This window comes from Lepidochelys olivacea (genome assembly GCF_965140295.1).
Source record: "Lepidochelys olivacea isolate rLepOli2 genome assembly, chromosome: 8".
Classification (NCBI taxonomy): domain Eukaryota; kingdom Metazoa; phylum Chordata; order Testudines; family Cheloniidae; genus Lepidochelys; species Lepidochelys olivacea.
The window spans coordinates 88,895,727-88,918,647 of NC_140418.1; the positions used below are offsets into that span (position 1 = coordinate 88,895,727).

Below are 22,921 nucleotides of genomic sequence, written 5' to 3' on the forward strand. Positions count from 1 at the left end.
GTTCTGATGTTTTAACTTTGTCCAAATTTTATGCTCTGTTCAGTTTATTTTTGGATGTAGTAAAATTTCTTTTACATTGTGAGCTGTTTTTAATGGAGAAATATTTTTAAAATGTCAAGCAGTATTGATTTTTTTAAAAAAAAATTTAAAATTGATGCAATATTACTGTCTATCTTCCTCCCTTTGAATCTTTCTTTGGTTAAAATTGTACTTATTTCTCCACAATTTATTCCTACTCCTACCCTTCACTTACAAGAAGAGACTTTCACAGGTAATTAATCTAATTACATTTGGAAGGCTATTTGGTGGAAAACTGAGTGACATGGTGTTATAGAAACATTTAATCAGCATACTGTGTATTACAGTATGTATCGACTGTGTTTCTTTGGCAGTTTGCATTGTTAGCTAGTCCTCCATTTTAGAATGCTTAAAGGTAGCCTGCTCATCTAGTTCTTGTTTTAATTGAGCTAAATGGAAAAATTGTGTATGATACCCATATACTGAAGGAAAAGGATGGGGGAGCGTTCAACACAAATGAACTTACCTGATGTGTTCCTGCTTTTGCTAGCTTCCTAAAATCACTCAGCCAGCTCCTGCTCTACTGTGATTCCTCACTGTGTTCCATAATGTGATGGCACACCTACTAGTGTCACCCAAGGGGGCTATCCCAATAAGTGCCGTTTATGTGTGGTGTGGTGCAGTTTTGTAAAGTCACTTACCTTACCCTAAAGGGCAATAGACTTTGCAAAAACACTACCCCTTACGCCAGTAGTTTGAAAACAATCCCTTACTCTTGTAGGCCAGCTTCAGTTTAGTAATGGCAGCACAGCAGAAATTAGTTTTTTACATTATTTTTTGTGCTGAATGTCTCTTACTGGGTCTTATGGAATATTTTAGCTCATATACAAAACAAAGGCCTTGAAGGAAATCTTAACATACACCCCACCCCACCCCCCAAAAAAAAGTAAAAGTAGTAAGCTAGGGAACCAAATTGTCTCTTTAATTTTAGCCTGTTGTGATCCCCATTCTTTTTATAAGATTTAGATCTTTATTTAAATACTATAGTCTCAACTTTACATGTGATAAATGTGCCTGTTTTTAAAGTCAAGGTCAGTAACTCTGTCAAAAGATGGTTTGCAGCTCATTCTGCTGTGAACTTCAAAATATTTTGCCAAATTCTTATTTCTTATGTCTCCTTGTCCTCGCACCCTCTGTTGCAGGAATCTGGAACACATAGCATCATAATGCTACCATCTGGAAGCAAGGATGCAAAGAACTGCTAGATCCTGCCCCTGGACATATAAACCTCAGCACCGTCCCTCAGTTTGCCTTTCCTCCTTTGGAAGCGTGGACCCCTTGCCTCAGCTCTCCTGCCATCTCTTTTCATTTTCTCTTTTGTGGGAAATTTAAAGAAAAAATAGGACACTCAGCCATCCTAGACCTTGTGTCTGAGGATTGGAACTGCGTGGACCAGTGCACCCAAGAGACTCGTCCTAAGGCTAGATGTTATCCTGTTTCTCCTGAGGAACCAGACAAAGTATTTGCTATTGCTAGGGTGGGTGCATTGGCCTTATGTCTCACTTCTAAATTGTTCTCTTGTGGAGTATATGTCCACCCTATGGACAAGACTTGGGGTGGACTTGGCCCTTAATACAGCTTAAAAGCTCATAGCAGTGACTTTGCATATTGCATCCCATTTTCCTGTGGGGCCTAAGGTCTGTAGGTGGACCTCCAGAAGGATTTCTCCTCTGATTTTTCCTGTGACACCAGAACTACGAGGCTTTCTCCACCGTCCCCTGTTCTATAGAAGCCACTTCCTTTTTGTGTGAAGCTGCCTGCATGGGGAGTTTCCACTGTGGGTCAGAGACACATTTGGCTTTGGGAGTGGAATGCAGATGAGGGAGCAAAGTCAAAGCTGGCCAGTCTCCCCTTTTAAAGGGCTTGATATCTTTGTCTAGATGCTGCTACCAAGAAGCATGTGGATTCTTCCAAGAACCACCCTGCATCCTCGGTGAGTGTGCTCCCTTTTACCCTTTGTTGAAAGCCTGTGCTCAGGTGTGGGCAGGAGTCTTCTTCAGTATCCTTTGACAGGTCAGCCCTTCGTTCTGTGGGATTCAGGTCTTTCTTGGGCCCAGGAGGCTGCTGTTTAAACACTTCTTTCCCCTGCTTTCCCAAAGCAGCCCAGCTGCACTCAAGCCAGGGTCACCCCCATAGCACATCAGCCCTGCCATTGTTGGAAGTCGTTTGCTGATATTTGTGAAAATGTGAGCCGCCTCCACCTCAGATGCCTGATAACCTTACTCAAGCTCCTTCAGCCTCATGTCTTCTACAGTCTCAGGACCTCTTGCCTCATGTGGCCCAGATCACCAGGGACAAATATTTTTCCCACCTGGGAACTTCCCCATCTGGATACAGTCCTGAATTCTTCACTAGGAAAGTCTTTCATTCTCCTGGCCAGATTCCGTTCTTTTGAGAACTCTGTCATCAGTCAGAGTGCTCCTCCCTGGTTCTGTCTTGGAGCCTCCTTTGATTATTGAGCCATGTTGCAGTCTGTGTGGATCTCCTGGGTGGGGCTCCACTTTTACCCCCTGCAGTCCTTCTTCCTATCCAGATGGCATTCCTGTTCCTTCCTTGGAGAATAACACTCTTTCTTCCTCCTTGGAATCATGTGCAAAACCTGCAGCTGTTTGCGTGGCTCTCCTTTCTATTCACCCTGGCCCCATTTGTATTACCACTGATGCAAATCTCTTGGGTTTAGAGGGGGCTCACACCTGGGCATTTTGTTAACTTAGAGCCTCTGTTAGGTGGAGGAACACACATTCGGTATAAATCTCCTTGAACTGCAGGCTGTGCGTCTGGATCTCATAGCTTTGGAATCCTTAATTCTCAATTCCCATATCTTTGTTCACTGGAACAACTGCATGACAGTGGAGTATGTCAGTTGCTGGGGGGGACCTGCAGGACCTCACTCCTGGTGGAGGCATCCCATCTGGGAACCTGGATAAAGACAAGTCTGCTCTTCTTTCGGGCCCTTTATCTGGAGGGCAACAGTACCCTTGCTCAGCCACAGCCATTTGGCTCCAGGAGAATGGAGCCTCCCCCAAGTTTTGAAGGCCATTTGTCGAAAGTTGGCACCATGGCCAAGTTTACCTGTTTCTGTTTCCAGCCCCTGGGCTCTCCTATATGATGCATTTGCATGGCGCTGGAGTGTCAAGAGCTGGGTTACTGCTGCTGCTTGAAAAGCTGCTGGAAAAAAAATCAGGTAGGACAAGGCGGCTGTGATTTTTTGGTAGCTCTGAGGCACCCACGGTTCTTGGTTCTGATGAATCTTTTCAGCCTGGTGCCAGTTCAGGAACATCACTGTACTGTTTCAGTTGCTTCAAAACATGTTTTGGATTTTCTCAAGAAAGGTCTTGGAGTCCGTGTTTTTACATGTGCATACCTCAGCCATCCACTATCTGTCCCTGATTTATGTATTGTGAGATGAGAACAGAGTAAGACGTACTATGAGAAAAAACTACCAATTGTTGGTCATGGTCGTCTTCTATCCTACGTCCGGCTCTTCTCCCCTCTTGGGGGATGTGCTGCTGCTGTCTGTATATTGTCCTCTTCTTTCAACTCTTACACAATCTTTTATTCTCTGATAACCCCCCCCCCCCCTTTGCTCTGGAACTTTCTCTAACTGAAGGGATTGGGTGTGGCTGAGGCTTATATGCCCAGCGTTGATGGGGGTGCCTTGCGTTTTTTGTTTGTTTGCTTCCAGAAGGTGACACTATAATGCTATTTGTGCATAATTCCTGTGTCATAGGATAGGAGAAGAGACTGTAGTAAACAATTACAAGGTATGTAGTTTTCCCTTCTGTTGTGAAAACTGTCACTATAGAAACGACATTATTTCTGTCATTCCACACAAGATACTTGAATAATTTTTTGGGGTTTGGAGCTGAATGGATAAATGGTTTTCTGTTTGCACCTTTGCATATTTAGGTGAAGCGTCCCCATTTTAATTGGTGGGATCTGGGGTTATGAATGGATTTAGTTAGTACATTGTATATGCAGAATGAGCATAAATGTGGGGTCTGCTAATTCACTGATGTTCTGTACTCTTCCCACATCATAAATGTTGCTCATCATTCTTCACAATGAGTTGTTAGCTGGCACAGGCTAGTTGAACTAGTGGATTATACTGTAAAATTGAAAAGATTCATCCTGGATCTTTGTAAGTCTGGGAATCTGCAATATAAGAGCCTTAATTATGATAAAATCTGGAGAAGCTGCTTCTGCAGAGTAATATTGTCAGCTATACACAGTATGCAAAGGCTGTAAGACCCTTCCCTTTCTTCCACTTCCTCGGTAGTCTTGTTTATGGTTGTTACTGGATCATGTACTTCTAACTATAAATTGTTTTCCTTTTAAACATGTAGATTTTAAATTTGGTAGAAGGAAATTGTACCTGCTTGACAGATCTTCTCCATTCCTAAATTAGCATGCAGGATGGTCTGCTTGTGAGGGGGGAAATATATAACATGGGAGTGATTTTTTAAAAAAAAAACTTGAAAAAATATTCCAATATTTCAGTTTCATACTTTCTTTCTTCAGCTGATAGACCAGCTCGGAAATTACTTGTTCTAAAATCCTTTATATCTAACAAGACCATGGGAGAGATCCAAACGCCTCTCTGGCCCTTTTATGCTGAGTTATAGGGCCAGAGCAGTGTAAAGGGGCCTTAAAATCCCCATTCCAGTTGTTAAAGGATTCCTCCAGGGTAGGCACTGAGGAAGATGGCCATAAGGCTCCTTTTTGGGGACCCTCTTGCAAGTGCTGGTATAGGCAATATGCCAGTGGTAGGCGTGGGGTATGGAGGGATGTGTCAGGCAGAAACGCCAGCATCGTGGAGATTGCAGGGCTGCCCTGAGAGATTACTGTAATTTAGACAAGCTTCCAGGGGTGTCTAAACTACACCAGGGGCTTCTCTAGTAAAGGGAGGGAGGAAGGGTGGTTTAAATCCACCATAGTGCCCCTTCCCCCCGGGACAGAGAATTCTGTGCTGCTGCTCTTAGAGGAGTTTTTTTTTTTTAGCGAAGACAACTACTTCTCATCAATAGCTTAAAAATCGGAATATTTTCAAGTCACTTGTTTTGTCATCTTGCTGTACAGAGGCATTTGGGTCAGGATGTTTGTTACTGAGAATTTTTACCATTCTTTTATTTTTAAATCTACTGGTTAGATTTGTTGTCCTGTACAATATCCTTAAAGTTTATTTTGTTTGTAAACGTGCACTTTTTAGTGCCAATGTCCAGACAGTATTGTATACGCTGGGAAGGTGAACAAAAGTAATACAATAGTATATTTTCTATGCTGCTGTTCTTACTATAAATATTTTTTCTATTTCTATATAGATTCTATTTACAAAGTGACCATTTTAGTGTTAAAAGGGTAACCTTTTTCATTTGAATGTACTGCAGGCTTTATATCTGTAAGTCAGGTGACAGCAAAAGGAGTTTTATGTGCCTTTGTATTTTTTGTACTGGCTTTAAATAAATTCTTTTTTCCTGAAAGATTGTGACAATTTGCTTTTCTCAAATTCACCTAGTGTTTGTAAGGCTGCCAGCTAGAGAGGGTGTCGTGCATGTTAATACAGTGTGGGTCTCTGTGCCCTCTAGTGGCTGAACCACAGAAGAGATTGAGTTAGCTAAGCCTTACACACTAATGGACTTGATGCTCTAGGTTCGGGGTGGCTCCGGAGCCACCTGCGGCTCTTCAGAAGTGACTATGCGGCTCCTTGTCTAGGCACCGACTCCAGGGCTGGAGCTACAGGGGCCAACTTTCCAATGTGCTGGGGGTTGGTCACTGCTCAACCCCTGGCTCTGCCACAGGCCCTGCCCCCACTGCACCCCTTCCTGCCCCCTCCCCTGAGCCTGCCATGCCCTCGCTCCTCTCCCTCCCTCCCCCCCCCAGCCTCCTGCATGCCATGAAACAGCTGATGGGGAGGGAGAAGGTGGTGCTGATCAGCGGGGCTGCCAGTGGGTGGGAGGCGCGCGGGGATGGCGGGAGCTGATATGGGGCCTGCTGACGTATGACTGTGGCTCTTTGGCAATGTACACTGGTAAATTCTGGCTCCTTCTCAGGCTCAGGTTGGCCACCCCTACTCTAGCTCAAGCAGTAGATGCTAATACTTTTTGATAGGGAGGCCATGGGTTTAAATCTCCACTAATAATCCAATCAGCAGCATTTATGAGGTTTCTGTAGGATTATATAGTGTCATGTAGTTCAGAGTATAATGCTATATTCTTCCCACTGCTGCTCACATTCCAGTTCATGCTGTCTCACTACCAGAAGAGGATAACAAAAGTTACTGATGGATTTAAAAAGGCTCTGTCAGTGGTTCATTTACTACCACAACCCAATAATCTTTGAGGAGAAGACGAATCCCTGAATCCAGACAGCAGCTTATCAGAAGCAGTCACTTGCCTCGGCTATACTGAATGATTAGTTAAGTTCTCTGCTTGTCTTCTAAAGTTCATACAATAGCTTTTATAGAACACTTTCAGTCACAAAGACAACTTAAAAACATGGATTACTTCAAACACCTCTGTAGTGCAATGTGCCACAACAGACCTACAATGACAAGAAGCAAAGCTGAAACTGCAGGTGGGAATTATATGAGGAGAATTTTATTATGGAAGGGGACACTGAACACCTCTACTCTTGCAAAATAGTGTTGTGGGAAAGCTAATGATAAAGTGGTTACAATCACTCTCTTTTCATCACAGTTGAAAGACCACAGCACGGTGCTGCCTCATTGGCCCACTGGTTCATTGCTTCAAAGAAAAGCTTCACTAAAGGAATTACCAGCATTCCTGAAGCAATCTCTAGTTTTCTTGGAGCCCCTCGCTATATGCCTGATCTTGCTTTGCTTGTGAGATCTGGCGTGATCAGTGCACTACTGGGACTCAGACTTTGGTTCTATCCTACCTCTATCAATGACCTGCTCCAGGAGCCAGGACAAGTCCCTTCACACTGTTGTGCCCCTGTTTCCCCTCTTGCTCTTTGTCCAACTTACCAATTTAGAGTCTGAAATATTTGCAGTAGGGTCTCTCTTAAAATGTGTTTTGTAACAGGGCTTAGCACTGTGGAGCCCTGTTCTTGGTGGGGATCACTAGTGCTATGCTGGTAAGAATAATAAATATGCATGTTGATTTTTAAATCTTTTTTTTTTTTTTAAACAACCTTGAGTCACTAAGAAGCCAGATACAGAATGGGGATTGAGCACCAGTATCTGGGACATGCTGCTAATGTGGAAACCAGATGTTGGGAGTTTTTGGGTACAGACTCAGGACCAGTGGCTACTGGTAAATGAATAACTGCAGTTAGGTGATCTGTGTCTAGTACACATTTGCTTTTCACATATTTCACTTCATCAATTTCCAGATGAAATGTGTTCTATAAATAGTGAATGTAGTGCTTGTAAAAGGCTCTGTTTACTTTCTTATGGACAGCAATAACTGTAAACTTCCCAAAATGCCTAGCAAATGTGCCTAAGGCCTGGTCTGTTTAAAAGTGTAGATGAGTTTTCCTACCCTTTCAGTACATAGGCTCTGTTAACTGAAGGGGCATTTGTGATAGGACATGTGATCTCCCCACTTCAATTAAACCCTAAGTGTAGTCTGACCACTGTGCCATTTTCTATAGGCAGCTAAACACTCAAATAGCTGCTAGAGCCTATTTGTACCTCTATTTTTGCCTTAACTTATTACTTTAGGGTAACCAGATGTCCCAATAAAATCGGACTGTCACGATTTTTAGTTCTTTGTCCCATGTCCTGACTGCTGCATGGTTGGGACAACATTTGTCCTGATATTGCAGCTTTGGCTGCTCTGGTGCTTTCCCCCGCCCCTTCCTTTCCACAATTCCCCTCTGGCCGCTTTTTTTGGGGGGGGGGGGGCTTCCCCCATGTGTCCTGATATTTTGTCCATTTCATCTGGTCACCCTACTTTAGTAGGGGTGCCAGGTGTTTGGTTGTTGACTGGAACGCCTGGCCGAAAAGGGACCCTCATGGTGCTGGTCAGCACCGCTGACTGGCGTATTAAAAGTCAGGTCAGTGGTGCAGCAGCATAAGCTCCCCTGCCTTCTGTGCGGCTCCCCAGAAGCAGTGGCATGTCCTACGCGGAGGAGCAGCCAGGGGGCTCTGCGTCCTGCACCCACCACAAGCGCTGGCTCTGCAGCTCCCGCAGATGGGGCAGGGCACATAGGCACCTCGCCCCACTTCTGCATAGGAGCTGGGGGGAGGGGGGACATGTCACTGCTTCTGGGAACTGCTTGAGGTAAGGGCTCCTGGAGCTTGCACCCTGACTCTGTCCTACACCCCAATCCCCTGCATCAGTCCTGATCCTCCTCCCACCCTCTGAAACCCTCAGTCCCAGCCTGGAGCACCCTCCTGCACCCCAAATCCCTCATCGCCAACCCCACACCAGAATCTGCACCCCCAGCTGGAGCCCTCACACAGACCCTGCACCCTAACACCCTGCCCCAGCCCTGGTGAAAATGAGTGAGGGTGGGGAGAGCGAGCAACAGCGTGAGGGGGGGATGGAGTCGGGGTGGGCAGGGCCTCAGAGAAGGGGCAAGATGGGCAGGACAAGGGTGTTCAGTTGTGTGATGACACCAGCCATCAGCAAATGTTAAGAACAGTGCTGACTATGCTAGGGCATCCGCCAACTCCCCAGTTACTATCAAATTGTATATGGAAGCCTCAGTGCTCCAGGCAGTTTAACTCCTTTTGTTTGTTTGTTTTTACTGCTTGGGGGTATTGGTCTCCAAAATATGTTAACCAGATATTGCATTTTTCACAAACGTGTCAGGTGGGAGGGGCCCTTACCCCTCAGCCTGGGCTAGCAGGACCCAGTGAGCAGGGGTGGCAAATCTCCATGTGGTGCCTTAGCACCAGCAATATTCAGAGCCCAGGGAACCCAGCTCCACCAATATTTGGGGCCGGGTGTCAACCCTGACTCCAGCTGCTGCCCCCTGCCTGTCCCCTGGCCACCTCTTCCTGCCCCCAGCCCCCCACGCACCTCCCTGGGCCCTGGAGCAGAGCATCCCTGCCTCTGCCTCTTCCCTGCAGCTCCATGCTGCCACCCATCCAGCAACTGCTGCCGCAGGGTCCTATTCTCTCTCTCCCTCCCCCCACTCCATCTCGACTGCCAGGGCACACTGACTGAGCCTGCCCTTCCACCTCAGACCCTTCCCTCTTCTGGTGGGACCCTCCACCAGCACATATTCCCCCTCTTCCCCCCGCCCCCGCAGTCACCACTCCTGCCCTTTGCTGGGCAAGTAGGCAGCCCCATCCCTCACCCCCCAGTGAGGCTACAGTCAGGGGCAACAGCAGGGGGGGAGGCGCTTGCAGCACCCCACGGCACCCACCACGGGGGAGGCAAGGGAGATTCCTGGACCTGAGAGGGGCCCTAGGAGCACATGCAGTGGTGGGGGTGAGTGTGCTGCTGGGGGGGCGGGAAAGGGGGGCTCCTCCCCCAGAGCTCACTACTGCCAGCAGAGAAAGGGCTGGGGGGAGTCCTCCTCTCTGGCCCTGTCTTGGAGCAGCCTGCCTGCACCCCAAACTCATCCCTAGCCCGGCCCCACCCCAGAGCCCACACCCCAGCCAGAGCTTTCACCCCCCCACTGCACCCTCTGCCCTAGCCCTGAGCCCCCTCCAACACCCCAAACACCCCAGTCCCAGCCAGAGCCCTCATCCTCCTGCGCCCCAACCCTCTGCCCCAGCCCTGAGCCCCCTAACCAACCCCTCATCTCCAGCCCCAGCCAGAGCCCTCATCCCCCAACCCTGAGCCCCTTCCAACACCACAGAGCCCTCATCCCCCTGCACTCCAACCCTCTGCCCTAGCCCAGAGCCTCTCTAACCCCTCAATCCTCCCAGCCCCAGACAGAGCCCTCACCCCTTAGATCCCTACTCTTGCCCTGAGCCCCTCCCATCCCCCACAGCCCTCACCCCTGCACCCCCCCTCCCATCCCCAAACTCCCTCCCAGAGCCTGCACCCCAATCCCCTGCCCCAGCCGAAGGGGCTGCATCCCAGACCTTCTCCCCCACCCAAACTCCCCCCCAGAGCCTTGGGCAGGTGGGAGGGGGGCAGAGGCGGGTTCTGGGTGCCACCAAAATTTCTACAAACCTGCCACCTCGGTGCTGCCCACGCCAGCGGGCAGCTCGGACCCCCAAAAGCGCCTGTTGCTGAGGGGGGGGGAAGGGGGTGTCTCAGAGCCAGGTGCACGCCAAGGCTCCTGAGCCTGCCCGGCCGCTGAACCAGCCCAAGGCCCCTCGGGGCTGCACGGCGGCGCCCCCCGCTGCCCGGCCGCCCCAGGAGAGCGCGGGGGCTGCAGGAAGCGCTGCCGGCCACCAGGGGGCGCCTGCGCTGCAGCCTCGGTGGAAGGCCCCAGCGCGGCGCCGGCTGCTAGGCCAGGGCTGGCGCCTGAACAAGGCAACGACCCAGCGGCGCGTCCAAATCCCCCCTCGCAGCCCCGCCGAACCCCTGAAACGCGGCCCAGCTCCCCCGGCACACACCGCCCACTGCCCGTAATGCTGCCCACCCCAAGCACAGCCTAGCTTCCCGCAGCTGACAAGGGTGCTGCCGGCACCCAGTGCCGAGAGGCAAAACAACAGCAGGGGTTCGTTACCTGGGGTGCTTCACTCAATAATCACAACGGGGTGGAGAAGCAGAAAAGTTTATTTGAAGCTTCAAAAAGGTACAGGGAGATTAGCATCCCAAAGCCCGTACACAGCACAGGAAGTTACACAGGCTTTTATACATCCTGTCTTCAGCATACTTATCCAATAGCAAGCTGCCCTAAGTATCCATATAGCCAGCCAATCCACTTCCCAGCGAGTTCTCTGTATCATTTGTTAAACTATACATAAAGCTGCTTTATTCAGCATTGTTCTTCCATATCTGCCCTGTGTGGCCTTGTTTAGTTTCAGGCAGTCTGACTCCGCAGCATATTGTTGCAGATCCTCAGCATAACTGCTGTGAGCGCCTCCAGGCCAGGGCAGGGGGAGGAAGGATACTTGGGCCTAGTGCGAGGGGGGCTTCATCAACACTCGTGGTCTTCCATCCCCTCGAGTTACCTAGTGGCCATGCCCCAGTGTTCCCAACAAGGGTGTGCACGAGCGCTTGTGTCACACACTTTCTAGAATCATAGACTATCAGGGTTGGAAGGGACCTCAGGCGGTCACCTAGTTCAACCCCCTGCTCAAAGCAGGACCAATCCCCAATTTTTGCCCCAGATTCCTAAATGGTCCCCCTCAAGGATTGAACTCACAACCTTGGGTTTAGCAGGCCAAAGCTCAAAACCACTGAGCTGTATCATTCGACGTGCTGCCAAGCAGACCTGCGGGTCTGGCCCAGAGCAGGGAGGTCAGCGGAGGGCCAAGCTGGCGGGGAGAGGGGGTGCACAGCTGTAACTTTAGCACAGGGCTTACACTAGCTGCACTCCCTCCTGACCAGGCAGCTCCAGCTCTGTGCGGATGAGAGGCCCAGTATCCCCAGCCTGCCTATGCCCCTGCCCCAGTTGAGTCACGCATCAAAATGCTGGGCCCCATTACACGCCTTTGCTGACTTTAGAGGTGCCTGGCTGCACCTGACTGGCTAGTCTTCGGGGGACCCCAGAGCCCACACGGAGCTTGTCAAAGGGCTGGACAGCTCCCCGCACCCAGCCTGAGCGCAGGGCCACTCGGTGGGCAGAATTGCTGACGGATGTGTAGCTGTGGGCATCCGTGGTGGCCGGGGCTAAGCTGTGCATGTGGTGAGAGCCGGGGGTTGGGTTCTGGCCACACCTGGGCCCCTCCCTTGTCAATGGTTCCCTGCAGCAGCCATCTGCCCTGGCCCAGCAGCAGAGCAGTTGGCATGGTATTGAGGCCTTGTGGCAGGGCAGGTGCCACTTGGTGGTTGGCAGCTATTCCTGCAGCCCCATAGCCCAGGTGCTAATAGCACTGGGGACGGGGCAGTGCAGCAGTGGCCCATGGGCAGTAGGGCAGCCTTAGCCCTAACTGTACTGCTCCAAGCAGCCTTGGGCTGGTTCATCTGCTGGGCAGGCTCAGGAACCTTGGGCTCTGGGAATCCCCCCCCCTCGGGCATGGGCCTCCTGGCTCCTTTGGTGAGGTTGCCCCATAGGTTGGGAAGCACTTAGGGTTGCCACCTGAGGTACAAAACCCCATGATATTCCTGAGCCCATAATGCTGGCCATATGTACCAAGCCCCCACCACAGCTTCTGTGGGCCAACCTGGGACACATGGCCCGCCTAACAGAACTCCACTGCCCTGTGCCTACCCCTGGGAGGGGGAAATCCCCTATCACAGCCCACCTGCACCCCCAGCCATGGAGCTACTTGAGCCAGCAGGGCTGGAGCAGGTGTCTCCCTCCTCTTGAAGATACTATGGTGCCATGTTTGGCAGTCAGGGTACACATGCACCCAGTGGCTCCTTTGAAGTCTGGAAGGTGTTCTTGAGGGGCATAGACAGACACCAGTGAAGCCAAGAGGAGGAGGTATGTTCTGGGGTTGGGGTGAGCAGGACAGCTGGAGCTGGCTGGGGTGAGAAATCATATGGTGGAGCGGGGCATGCAAGCTGAGGTAGCAGCATTGGTTGGTTGACTTTCTCCAGGAACCAGAAGAATGGGGAAAAGCTGCTACTGCCGTGGGAATTTCTCTGCAGATGCAGATGCAGTGAAAGGTTCTGAAAACCCCTGAAGTTGGCAAGTCAGGCAGCAGCCAGGCACCTGAGGCATCGACAGACCTAGAGCACAGGGATGCCTCTGCAGAATGAGGAGCTACACACAGACTCAGTGGCTAAGTAAATGTAGAATTAACAGGGATAGGTGGGTGACCATATGTGAGGTTGGGGTAGGATTGGATGTGAAGCAATGCGAATGCATGGAGCCAATAGAAGTAGGATAAAACTGGCACAATGCTTGGTTAAATTTGTTAAACTTTTGGATGCAGCATAAGAATAGCTATGCTGGGTGAGACCAAAGATTAAGCCAGCCCAGTATCCTGTCTTCCGACAGCGGCCAATGCCAGGTGCTTCAGAGGGAATGAACAGAACAGGTAATCATCAAGTGATCCATCCCGTGTCACCACTTCCCAGCTTCTGGCAAACAGAGGCTAGGTTGCTGTAGCCTTGTCAGTGCCAGGATAAGGGAGGTGAAGGGTGAGTTAATATCTTTTATTCGACCAACCGCTGCTAGTGAGAGATGAGCTTACACAGAGCTTTTCTTCATCTGTCTGTCTCTCAGCAGCAGTAGTTACCTATCTTGTTAAACTTTTGTCAGTTTCAAATGGTGCTAGGGAGGCAAAAGAGAGCACAATCCTTTTCACAGGATGGTTTTTCACGTAAGTCAGGTTTTAGGGGGCACTTGACAGTTTTATGTATATTTGGAGTGATTGTTTGCTGCCTTCCTTCCCTCCCAACTTAGAAGAAAATAACATGTACTGCATAGCTATAAACCTAGCCCTGAGCTTCTCTCCCCACTACCATCCCCCTCCTCCCCAGGCAGCTGCTGTTCACTTACAGACATCTCTTTGGCCATATTTTGTAACCAAGTGTGCACTTGGTGGAGAGGGTGGAACTAGGTGGGTGAGGGAAGTGCAGGAGGGAGAAAGAAAGGATGGGTATGGGACTGTTCAGGTATGAGGGAAAAGAGAGGGAAGGAATTTGGGCTGAGAAGGCCAGGGCTTTGAAGCAGCATGGAGTGAGGGTAGGAGCATAGGTTCTTGTTCCACTGGACAGTGTAGCCACTTCCCCTTCACTCACACTCTAACCAAGCACATTAAATGTGGCTCGTATGACACCCTCTGCAAAGTGAAACTCCTAGCAAACCAGCATACAAGGCTAAGGGTGAAGACCCTATTCGTGCAGTATGGCCCTTTCATGGCCCGGGTCATTTACTGAATAGGATGTTTAAATGTGAGCTGCTGCTGCAGGGCTGTACCCAGCTCCACAATCAGTCTGGCCCATGGAAGAATAAGTACCTGCAGTAGGGTGACCAGACAGCACCTGTGAAAAAATAGGACAGGGAGTAGGGGAGGGAGGTAATAAAAGCCTATATAAGAAAAAGACCCAAAAATCAGGACCATCCCTATAAAATCAGGACATCTGGTCACCCTAACCTGCAGGCCTGGCTGGTGCAATAGTTACCTCCAGCTGAACATACTGTTGACAGTAAAGAGGAAGAAAGTGGGTTAAAATAATGCAAACACTTGAAAAAATTTTGAGACACACACTAAGAGCCTGGAGAGTACAGCACACTGAATAAGAAAGACATTAGGGAGCGTTAGCACACCATTGCAGAAGTGCAGATGCACAGGAGACAACAGAAAATGTGGCAGATATAGCAGTGAGGAAACACCTGTTAGAAGCTAAAGAAAGCTTAAACAAGTATGCTGCAGTGCAACATTTAGGGCAAATATTGGGAAAAAGCAACAGGTTTTTAAGAGTTGAATCGAAGGCCTTGTCTATACTAAACAGTTGGTCAACGAAAGTCAGCGAACAAAACAGTGCACCCTGCAACATTCCTCCCACCCATTTAACTCTCTTGCTCTGCCAACATAATAAAACCACCTTGACGAGCCACACAGAGCTTTTGCAACGAAGTTAGAATGAGACAGTGTCAGTGTGGACACTGCGCTTGCTTATGTTACCCTAAGTGGCCTTCAGGTGTCCCGCAATGCTGACCATGACTACTCTGGCCAGCAGTTTCAACTCCGTTGCCCTATAGTCAGGAACACAGGCACTTCTAGTGAGCCCGGTCTGAAACCACCCAGACCCTCTGTCCCATCTTGCACCTTCTCCCTGGGCCACACTCACCTTGGTTAGTGCTCTGGCCATGCTGTGTGCTTGGCCAGGAAAAGTGAGGTGTATGTAATTTGTATGATTCAAGACTGAGTGCACGCACAAAACTGACACTGTGTATTGTTTCTTTTGCTTCTGCAGATGAGGGCCAACTCCTGTGCACTGGCGGAGCGTCTCTGTCAGATGAGGAAGTGAATGAGGAGTAAGGAGGACGTGTTTCGAGAAATGCTGCAATTGTCTGATCATACAGATAGAGAACACAGCGCATGGAAAGAGAAATTAGAAACGCAGAATGGATAGCCAGGAAAGGAGACAGGTAGAAGCGGATAATAGAGGGGCAGGAGCAAATGATAAAGCTTATGGAGGACTCAGGTCCCTGATTGTACTGCAGTTAGAACAGCAGATTGTGTTCGTAACACTCATCACAAGGCTGGAGAGCGGTGCAGGATCCATGCTTTCAGGCACAGATGGCAGGTACAAAGTTTACAGGGGCAGTTCAAAAAATGCCACAAAATGTAATCAGAAGCTCATGGAATGATGAGACGGCGAAAACTGCATCACGGGGTTGTGAGCCCACCCCCCAATGTACTGCAATCCATTCCCAGAACTCTTAGCAGCAGAAGGTGGCGATTTGCACAGTGGGATAGCTACCCACGGTGCACTGCTCTGTCAGTGCTAGAGCACCAACCGTGGGCATGCTCCGCAGACACAAGGTGTGTTGTGTGAATATGCACAAGCAATGTAATTACAGTGGTTTATAATCACCAATGTAACTTAAGTTGACTTAACGCTGTAGTGTAGACATGGCCTAAGATTTTCTGAATGGTTGGTATACTTCTATAGAGGGCCACCTGTAAATACAGTAATTAAGGAACTCTGCTAGTCAATACACAAACTGCATTTAAAATTGGTGATTGACCTGAGGCTTAAAACCGTGATTCTCTAAAGAACAAAACTGATGCTGTGTTTTAAAATGCTCTTTTAACAGCTCAGCTCTTAAAGGAAAAACATCAGTAGAGATTGAAATAATTTTGCTGGCATAGCTGATGGGTCAGGAGCACAGCTTGTTAGCATTACGGCAATTTTATGTGGGGCAATAGGCACCAATGGCCCTATCATTAATCCAAGCCATCAGGTTTATGCCATTCAAATTACACTCGTATTAATTTATTTTCTAACCCCTCGGTACAGGTCAAAGTTGAAAGAATATTCATCAATTTCCAAATTCCTTAGTGAAATGGGATGGAAATCTGGAGTAATGGGCTGAGACCAGGCAACAAGCTTGCAGTGAAACAGGCAGAGTATGCGGAGTGATCAAACGATTCCATTTTATATCCAAGAGCCCATGTCAGAGTGGAGCACTTCGCTCACACTCCAGGCCTCTCCAGCTCAATCCCCACTTCTTCCACCTTCCCATACAGTCACTCACCCTTTTCCCTGCTGATTTTCCCCAGGGAAAATGGGGCCATAATCAGGCACAGAGACAACAGTGGTTGGCAGGGCTTCCCTAGCATGGCCATATTGGTCCTCCAAAGCCATGATCAGCACTGCTATGAGAACCCTTAATGTTCAGATAATGTTAAGGAAAAGTTAGCACATGTGACTCCATTTTGGTTTGGGGCCCACCAGTGTTTAAATGCCAGCACATCATACACCAGGAGAAGTGATTCTTAGATACTGAATCCCTGTGAAAATCCTCTTCCTTGTCTCCAGCCTGCCTTGACTCCCAGTATCTGGTTTTTGTCAGTCTCTAACTCCCTGTCTCTTGGCCTTGATGTGAGGCCTCCCATCCTGATTTACTGATGCATGGCTTTAGGACTATGCTGTGTAATTAACATACTGGTACAGCACGAGGAATGCACCAAGCAGGGATAGGTGGTAGATAAGACAAGGGTTTGTTGATTGACTAAGGTTTCCGATGCACGAAGGCAACATGCTTTGCTAAAAAGTATATAACCTTCGTATAATCTGTATTCAGGGTCCCCTCCTGGCTAGCAGGGAGGCACCACGCTCGAGCATAATAAATTTAGTGTTTTTTGGGAACTCTGCAGTTGTGGACTTTGTTTATGTGCCTCAGCCTAGATTCGAACTGTGCGTGTCCTACCAGGGTGTAATTCGCAGCATTGGTGTGCGTGTCCTACCAGGTGTAATTCGCAGCAGTTGTGTGTGTGTCCTACCAGGTATAATTCGTAACAGTTTTGGCGACCACGAAGGGACTCTAGGCTCGCCCCAACAAGCGAGACTACACTCCTCCTCTCGGACAGCTCCAGCCGGCACAGGGTGAGTTCACCTTTGAGAACTCCGAGGAGGGGGGGTGTAAGCCGTTGCTTAGGCGATAAGGTGGCACATTTGGTGTCCTTTTGGTAGCCCACTATGGGTTCTGGGCAGAGTGTAAGTAAGGGGACCCCTTTGGCTGAAATACTCCAGAATTGGGGGAATATTTCTGGCACCCATGGGTTAGGTAAAAAAAAAGCTGTAATCTTGTGCAAGGTTGAGTGGCCAGCACTAACAACTCAAACACCTTTTGACTGGCCACCGGATGGTTCCTTTGCTGGGGAAAAATTAACAGCGCTTAGGAAAAGGCTGGAAAACAAAGCTCCAGCCCAGATGGATTATTGGTATGTATGGGACAACTGGGCTTATGCGCATGCGAAAGGACGTCCTCTTTCCTTCTCCTTTTCTTATTCATCTTAGGGGTCTCCAGCCCCGCTCTGTGCTATGCCTGCTTCTGCCCCTCCTCCGGCTTACCCTTGGCTTTCTGACTTATGCCCGTCACCTCCTGGCTTGCCAATTAGCCGTGCTTTCTGTCCAGGTAACAAGCCTTATGTGGGGAGGACCCGGGTAGCCCTTGTAAGTGAAAATATTTAAGAAAAGAGACCAGGAGGGCTGGGGGCTAGTTAAAAAGCCCACCCTCCTTGTTAATTTGGTAGTGAAACAAAGCTGGTGCTCATGGAAGGGACAGTTCAGAGAAAAAAAACAGGATTGGGTCCAAGCAGGCAGGCAACAGATAGAGAGATTGGAAAACAGGTTGGAAACTTGTAGGTCATAGTGAAAAAAGAAAAGTAAATAATTACAGGAATGGAAAACGTAAATCCCAGAATAATACTTGGTATGGTAAAATCTAAGTTAATTGGGTGTCGTTTTGGGAAATAAGCAAGTGATTTAAGAAAGAAAAGTAAAAGTTAACTCTTTAGTTGCTAAAAAAAATTAAGCAGTTGAACTTTGTGAAATACTGGAAAGAAAACGAATTCTTGGTTTCTTTGCAGCCATTTTGGAAAAAAATGGGCCCTTTTCCAAAGAAATGCAATTATACAGTGCTACTTAATTAATATCTTATTAGGCTCCAACGGGCTACAATAGGTGGTGTCTTCCTTTTCAGGTCGCTGTGTGTTTGACAGCAGGAGTTAAAAGTAAAAGGCAATCAAAAGTCTGGTAAGGTTTATTGTGCCCTTTTTAAAGTAAGAATCTTTAACCTGTGGATCCAAAAGCAAGCCGGAAAGCATTTGTTTTAATGTAAATTACCTAACTGATAAGGTAAAGGCCACTGAAACCTGGGCTGCCTATAAAACAAATACAAGAAAATATGGGTAATTCCTCTGTTTTGCCTGCAATTAACAAAAGTATTTGTATAAAAAGGAAATATTTTAAGCAATGACTGACTGCCCAAAAGGAGTAGATCTGTGGTTTTTTTTTGTCTTTCAGAAAATCAGAAAAAATTGATGCCAGCTGAAAAGCAATTCAACATCTCATGAATTTACTGGCATAATAGGAATTCTGTTCTGTGTTCTATGTCCTGACTTGTGGTGTTTGTCTTGTGGCCAGAATTGCTGTGTTTAATTTTTCATAGAACAGTTTAGTTTAAAACTAAATAGAAGGGTTAAATCAAAATGCAGATACTTGTTTTATTCAACTTGGAATACAAAGTGTTTGAATAATATAAAAAAAATGTGATATACTAAAGTTTAATACATTTGCTTAAGTAAAAAAAAAAAAAATTCATTGGCCAGATCTTTTAATTGAAAAAATTGTTGTTAAAATTTGCACACCAACAGTCTTTGGAAGCAAGGACATGAAAGGTTAACCCACTCCCCATATTATACATGAGATCCTTCTGGCTACCTCACATTTCTAGCCAGAGGGCTGGGGAGGGAGGAAAGCTATTGGACACCAGAGGTTGTACCAAGTGGACTCCTCAAAAGTGGGTGTGCTTGTCCTGGCTTGTTGCTCCAAAGCTCTGTAACAAAGTCATTTTCCTAGAAGGGTGTATGTGGCATACATTAAACAATAAGACTAAAGTGCTGTATAACAGGCAGTGTACATGTGTTCCTTTTTAAACAAAGGTGTATAAGTAAAAAGTGAAAGTTTCCTTTGCAGGTTAATAAAAGCCAAGAAGGGAAAAAAAATAAAACGGAGGACAAGCTAATTCAACGCTGTAGCTGGCAGGCTCGGTCCAAAGATAGACACTGGCCTGCCCAAGGACACTACTCACAGCTAGGATTTGGCTAACAGCCAAGAAAGAGGGGGGCTTGAATGTGCCCAAGCAGCTGTGAGATCTGCAACACACTGCCAGACATTAATGAAATGTGTTAGGTCTCTGTATTTACAGGTGAAAGAAGTCCTACTCCAAGGATCCTGAGCAAACCTGCCATTTGTTAAAACTAGGTAACTGGGTCTACATAAAGGTCCATCAACAAAAGACTACTCTGGCCCCATGCTGGAAGGCCCTTATTAAGTCCTGCTAACTACCAACACCGCTGTGAAGTGCCAAGGACTGACTGCCTGGACCCATGCTTCTTACTGCAAAAATACCCCTCCACCTCGAGATGACAGTGGACGAGAAGCTGGATATGAGTCAGCAGTGTGCCCTTGTTGCCAAGAAGGCCAATGGCATTTTGGGATGTATAAGTAGGGGCATAGCGAGCAGATCGAGGGACGTGATCGTTCCCCTCTATTCGACATTGGTGAGGCCTCATCTGGAGTACTGTGTCCAGTTTTGGGCCCCACACTTCAAGAAGGATGTGGATAAATTGGAGAGAGTCCAGCGAAGGGCAACAAAAATGATTAGGGGACTGGAACACATGACTTATGAGGAGAGGCTGAGGGAGCTGGGATTGTTTAGCCTGCAGAAGAGAAGAATGAGGGGGGATTTGATAGCTGCTTTCAACTACCTGAAAGGGGGTTCCAAAGAGGATGGCTCTAGACTGTTCTCAATGGTAGCAGATGACAGAACGAGGAGTAATGGTCTCAAGTTGCAGTGGGGGAGGTTTAGATTGGATATTAGGAAAAACTTTTTCACTAAGAGGGTGGTGAAACACTGGAATGCGTTACCTAGGGAGGTGGTAGAATCTCCTTCCTTAGAGGTTTTTAAGGTCAGGCTTGACAAAGCCCTGGCTGGGATGATTTAACTGGGACTTGGTCCTGCTTCGAGCAGGGGGTTGGACTAGATGACCTTCAGGGATCCCTTCCAACCCTGATATTCTATGATTCTATGACTTCACTTCGACTACTGATCAGCCTGTCCCTCCTTCTGGGTTTTTTTTCTTTCCTCCTTTTGGACAGCAGGAAAAAAACCAAGGTGAAGTGCTAGTAACCTCTCCCTTGTCCACTGACAAAGCTAACCTGCATTCAGTATTTGCTAAAGAAACCAAAGCACTACAGGGTGACGTGCTCGTAACCTCTCCCCTGTATAATGCAAAACCATGACTGTTCCAAGAAAAAAGAAGAAACGCCTGCTCTGCTAAAACCACTAAAATCCAAGGATTCCTGACTGCAAAAGACACTGAGAATTGGCCTTGATGGCAAAGACGGAACATTGTACATTGGCAGGAAGGAAGTTGCGGGATGTATTCTTGGGAACATGAAGTAAAGTAGTGGTGTGGGTTTATTCCAGAGGCTGGAACCTGTGCTTGTAGGCAAGTATAAATACCAAAAACGCCTTACAGCCACGAACATTACTCCCACCATTTGCCACCACTCCTTTGCAGGTAAAGGTTCCTGGATCCATCATAGCTACGTTAAGTTGGCGCTGGGACCCCCACCTGACCCTGACAAGCCATTGGACAAGCCACTTCACAAATGAACACCACAACCAACCCATGGACTAAGCTTTCCAGCTACTGGGACCTTCACAGCCCACCAAGATTTTTTGTGTTCCTGTTTATTGGACTTACATTGGGGGTAGTGTTTTTTGTATGGTACAGGGGAGGATGTCGACATTGGTATGGTTTGCCTGGGGGGTCCTCTCCCTATTCCCAAGTCCAGTACAAGGATGGAAGGGCAATAGCTTCTGGAATTTAACCCGTGCTATCAAACTGGGTGTACATCGAACGCAGTGTTGGATTTGTATTCGTACCCCCACATATTTAGGTCAGGGGGTCCCATTGGTAGGGGTACCTATCCCCCTTAATCGAACACTCCAAACTAAGCTATGGGCAAACACTACATTTAACTGAAATGTTACAATCCAAATATGGTTTATTGATATGGTGGCCCAGGGTAATTATGCTTTGTGTGTGTCATGACGCAAGGGCATAGAAAATACAGTTTTTGTAGGGAATTTTGTGGGGTGCAAGGACACCACCCAAATCAGCTCTGGTGCGGGAGGCCCTTCTACCTACTCCAGGACCCCGTGGCCAGTCCCCGAGGGGTCTGGCTGGTATTGGTTATGTAATCACACAGCCTATAAGGTTCTCCCAGCAGGATGGTGTGGTACATGTATATATGTAGGGGCTATAGTACCCGCCGTGACAGTACACCAGAACCTGAGCCGGGGAGAGATCCGCAATCTAGTATGGGGGGACCGACGAAGTATTCCTTTAAACCCCCTTTCTCAACGGCCCAAAGGCTTTCACTCCTTTGTGCGTTGGTTTCTGCCATGGTTGGGAGTAAGCGAGCTGGAAAAAGCTATAGTTAACATTTCAGCTGCTTTGGAACTAATGGCAAATGCTACTGCAGATGCTCTATCTGCCCTTCAAATTGAAGTCACCCAGCTGTCCCAAACGACATTGCAAAACCGCCTAGCCCTGGATTATCTCCTTGCAAATCAGGGCAGGGTTTGTGCTCTGGTCAACTCAAGCTGTTGTGTATTTGTAAATCAGCACCATAGGGTGAAAACTGACATCCACGTCCTCAAGCAACAGGCAGCCCTATTCCACCACATCAGCCTCGACACTACCAGCACTGGATTCCAGGAGGTCTGGGACCGGCTCACCTCATGGCTACCGGATGTGGGGACGGCGTATTTTGTATTTACTTTTTTTGACTGTTATTATTTTTGCGTTATTTTTTGTATGCCTACAATGCTGCAGTAAGTGCTGTTGGCAGTTGCTAACCCTGCAGCACGGTTACTCAGCCCCAATATAGCTTACTGATGTACAAAAAGAAAGGGAGGACTGTTAAGGAAAAGTTAGCACATGTGACTCCATTTTGGTTTGGGGCCCACCATTGTTTAAATGCCAGCACATCATACACCAGGAGGAGTGATCCTTAGATACTGAATCCCTGTGAAAATCCTCCTCCTTGTCTCCAGCCTGCCTTGACTCCCAGTATCTGGTTTTTGTCAGTCTCTAACTCCCTGTCTCTTGGCCTTGATGTGAGGCCTCCCATCCTGATTTACTGATGCATGGCTTTAGGACCATACTGTGTAATTAACATACTGGTATAGCAGGAGGAATGCACCAAGCAGGGATAGGTGGTAGATAAGACAAGGGTTTGTTTATTGGCTAAGGTTTCCGATGCACAAAGGCAACATGCTTTGCTAAAAAGTATATAACCTTCGTATAATCTGTATTCAGGGTCCCCTCCTGGCTAGCAGGGGGGCACCACGCTCGAGCGTAATAAACTTAGTGTCTTTTGGGAACTCTGCAGTTGTGGACTTTGTTTATGTGCCTCAGCCTAGATTCGAACTGTGCATGACCTACCAGGGTGTAATTCGCAGCAGTTGTGTGCGTGTCCTACCAGGGTGTAATTCGTAACAATAACTAAGTGCAGACACACTTCTGCCTGGTATTTCAAGGCAGGAGACATTAGACACTGAGCTCCCTGCGCCTCAGTTGAGCTGATAGGCTAAGATGAAG

The 22,921-nt window shown here is 48.0% G+C and overlaps 1 long non-coding RNA gene across 4 annotated transcripts; it reads left to right on the forward strand.

The window, feature by feature from the left end:
• Positions 1–16,324: 16,324 nt before the first annotated feature.
• LOC311525315 lies at positions 16,325–22,704 on the forward strand. 4 transcript variants are annotated; one of them, XR_014712753.1, is made up of 4 exons: positions 16,337–17,126; positions 17,541–17,658; positions 18,226–18,278; positions 18,549–22,704. It is a non-coding gene; the product is annotated as an uncharacterized lncRNA (long non-coding RNA). The 4 variants fall into 4 exon arrangements; XR_014712754.1 differs by lacking the exon at positions 17,541–17,658 and having other exon boundaries at positions 16,340–17,126; XR_014712755.1 differs by lacking the exon at positions 17,541–17,658 and having other exon boundaries at positions 16,340–17,126; positions 19,221–22,704.
• Positions 22,705–22,921: the final 217 nt, after the last annotated feature.